General features: G+C 43.9%; 2 non-coding genes across 2 annotated transcripts; one reads left to right on the forward strand and one right to left on the reverse strand.

Annotated features, from left to right (window-relative positions):
• Nucleotides 1–586: 586 nt before the first annotated feature.
• On the forward strand, nucleotides 587–658 carry TRNAA-CGC (transfer RNA alanine (anticodon CGC)). Its single transcript has one exon. It is a non-coding gene; the product is annotated as a tRNA-Ala (tRNA).
• Nucleotides 659–893: 235 nt separating this feature from the next.
• TRNAG-GCC (transfer RNA glycine (anticodon GCC)) lies at nucleotides 894–964 on the reverse strand. The gene has a single exon. It is a non-coding gene; the product is annotated as a tRNA-Gly (tRNA).
• Nucleotides 965–3,633: the final 2,669 nt, after the last annotated feature.

A 3,633-nucleotide genomic window follows, 5' to 3' on the forward strand; every position in this document is an offset into this window, starting at 1 on the left:
TACTAAGACCATCTTCTATATAAAAATGACTATTGGTTTGTTAAAATTGTTTGCATATAGCAACAAAATGGCATTTGAAAATTGTTGCTGTCCTTCTGTTACGGCAAGTGCAGGGTTTGAATTCACAGAATGCTCATGTGGGTAGCTTTTGTTTTTAAACCTGGTTCTATAAATCCATTGTCTGGTTAGAAAAAGGGTTTACTTTTTCACAGTTTGCTGAAGAGTAACTGCTCAATCCTTGCGTTTCCTTTGTGCTGAAAACCTGGATTGCCTGTGAAGTTAAGGTTCCTCTTTCCTAAAGACATGCTGAAGTGAAAGTTGTCTTATTTCAACAAAGAAACAATGGGATGATCCTTGGTGTTTGCCAGCTTGTAAAACAAGGAAAAAGGGCATAGCTGTGCAAAGCCCTTAAAGATTGTTCACAGTGGGCTGAAGGAGTTGCATTTAACTTCCAAGTGCCATTGTTTGTGAGACTTGGGTATATTCTCTTTCAGTGTTGAAATAAGATACGATAGTTCTTTAGGGTTTGAAATCGAATGCTGAAGAGAGAAATGCATATACTTCACTGAGCAAGCATCATCAGCTGGGGGATGTAGCTCAGTGGTAGAGCGCGCGCTTCGCATGTGTGAGGTCCCGGGTTCAATCCCCGGCATCTCCAGTGTTTTTGCTGTCAATTCAAGCCTTGTTCTTTTTCTAGTGCATACAAAATGCACCTTTTTATATTTGTCTGTTGGATGTATGCATTTCTTTGTTTGGAAAATGTTAAATGCAGACATACTTCTGCAGCTCCCTTCCTCATTTTAAGAGACACAACTTTTATTGACCTTTTAGAAAACAATTTTAGTGAGAATTTTGTGATGGTTGGAAATTGCAGTACAAAGAAAAAGGTAAGTTGCATTGGCCGGGAATCGAACCCGGGCCTCCCGCGTGGCAGGCGAGAATTCTACCACTGAACCACCAATGCAGATGTAGAAAGGCATGCTTCAAATTATCCTTCAGGGAAAGTTTGTTTTAATTCAGTAGGCCAATCCATGTCCATTTGTTCTGCACAGGCACCACTCTCTAGCCAGTACAAAGGTTAATGTTGCTATTCTGTTTTCATGAGTGGTGAACAGATTCCATAATGTCCAGGTCTTTCAATTTCTTTTGTTCCCTCCTCTGGACTGCAGCTCTTCTGCTGTTTTGAATGAGAATTCTGAGAGCCCTCTTTTATCTTCCCCTCCCCATTCTGTACTTTCCTAAATGTTTTGTTTTTCACAAATATGAAAGGAAAACAGAAGAAACCACACAGGTTGTATTGAATATTATAAATTCAGACCATTCAAACTCATAGATCAAAATGTATAAATCCAATCAAGGCTGTAAGATGTCATTGACAAGCCAAACCTCAGAATTACATAAGAATAGGCCCTCAGTTTGGCTGTACTTGTCGTAAGAGGCGACTAAACAGCCACTGGGTAGATGGGACTCGTTAGCCTGGGAAGGCAGCTCATCTGAGAGAAGGAAAACTCTGATGCCAAACCTCCACTGCCTTGTGGCTACATCCAGTTATGGAAAAGGCTTCAGGAGTCAACCTCGAGGCAAAATCCGGAGCCGGAGTCCCTGAGGCAGTTCATGGCTGAACACAGTCATGTTCTGGCAACTCCTGTGATGCCGCTGGAACCAACCGTATTGGCTTCTGCCTTTCCATTGGACCATTTCAGCAATGTGGAGAGGGGGGATTTGCTGCATGGGTAACAGTCTAACCTCCATATCTACCTTACCCAGGCTTCGCGCGCTGGAGAGGACACTCCATTCCAGAACACTATTCAGAGCGCGTTACCATAGTCTTCCGAGGCTGAAGGATGCCAACTACTAATTAAAATGTAGAATTCAAATTGTTTACCATGGAGGTTTGAACAAAAGATTCTTGTAGAATAATTCACAATCCTATGTTTGCAGTGTCTGAACAAAATGCAAGATTTAAATTCTGTTTTTTAATGTATGCATGATTAAATCAAAATGTGATAATTCATTTAAATACTGTGTTTTGTGCATTATGGCCAAACCCCATAGTTTTAATCAGCTGTCTAAGTTTAGGGAAAACAGCTGCCTTTGTTGGTTAAGATGATCTTGGTCTGGTTTGCTCTATACCTTTCAATCCAGTGCACACTTACATAGATGTAAATCCAATTGAACATTGGATGTATTTCTGAGTAAAAATGCCTAGGATTGAACTCCACTCTGGGGCTTAGTCAAGAATAAGAACATAACAGCCCCACTGGATCAGGCCATAGGCCCATCTAGTCCAGCTTCCTGTATCTCACAGCGGCCCACCAAATGCCCAAGGGAGCACACCAGATAACAAGAGACCTCATCCTGGTGCCCTCCCTTGCATCTGGCATTCTGACATAGCCCATTTCTAAAATCAGGAGGTTGCGCATACACATCATGGCTTGTACCCCGTAATGGATTTTTCCTCCAGAAACTTGTCCAATCCCCTTTTAAAGGCGTCTAGTCTAGATGCCAGCACCACATCCTGTGGCAAGGAGTTCCACAGACCGACCACACGCTGAGTAAAGAAATTTTCTTTTGTCTGTCCTAACCAGCCCAACACTCAATTTTAGTGGATGTCCCCTGGTTCTGGTATTATGTGAGAGTGTAAAGAGCATCTCCCAATCCACTCTGTCCATCCCCTGCATAATTTTGTATGTCTCAATCATATCCCTCCTCGGGTGTCTCTTTTCTAGGCTGGCCCAAACGCCATAGCCTTTCCTCATAAGGAAGGTACCCCAGCTCCATAATCATCTTAGTCGCTCTCTTTTGCACCTTTTCCATTTCCACTATGTCTTTTTTGAGATGCGGTGACCAGAACTGGACACAATACTCCAGGTGTGGCCTTACCTTAGATCTGTACAACGGCATTATAATATTAACTGCTGCTTCCTGTGTTGTGCCGACGCCGTATGGCGAAGTTGGAGTGTTCTCTCCATTGCGCGAAGCCTGGGTAAAGAAGGTATGGAGGATAGGCTGTTACCCATGCAGCAAATCCCCCCTCTCCACGTCGCTGGAATGATCCAATGGAAAGGCAGAAGCCAATACGGTTGGTTCCAGCGGCGTCGCAGGAGTTGCCAGAACTTGACTGTGTTCAGCCATGAACTGCCTCAGGGACTCCGGCTCCTGATTTTGCCTCGAGGTTGACTCCTGAAGCCTTTTCCACAACTGGGTGTAACCACAAGGCAGTGGAGGTTTGAGATCAGAGTTTTCCTTCTCTTAGATGAGCTGCCTTTCCAGGCTGACGAGGCTCATCTACCCGTTTGTCTCACCACTGCTCCCTCTTCAATTTCCTGATACCCACAAACATTTTTCTGGCAGGGAAAACCACCAAATGAAACCAGGGAACATGGTGTTGGCTTTGCGGTCAGAAATACCCTGCTGAAATCCATCATCCCACCTACTTTGGGAAGTGAAAGAATTTTGTCCCTGCAGCTCCAGTCATCAGCAGAACCTGTCACTCTCATCAGTGCTTATGCACCGACTCTGTCGTCTCCAGCAGAAGCCAAAGACAAATTCTATGATGACCTGGCTACTGCTATCAAGAAGATCCCCATAAAAGAGCCATTGTTCATCCTCGGCGATTTCAATGCTAGAGTT

Source organism: Tiliqua scincoides, chromosome 5 (assembly GCF_035046505.1).
Source record: "Tiliqua scincoides isolate rTilSci1 chromosome 5, rTilSci1.hap2, whole genome shotgun sequence".
NCBI lineage: Eukaryota > Metazoa > Chordata > Lepidosauria > Squamata > Scincidae > Tiliqua > Tiliqua scincoides.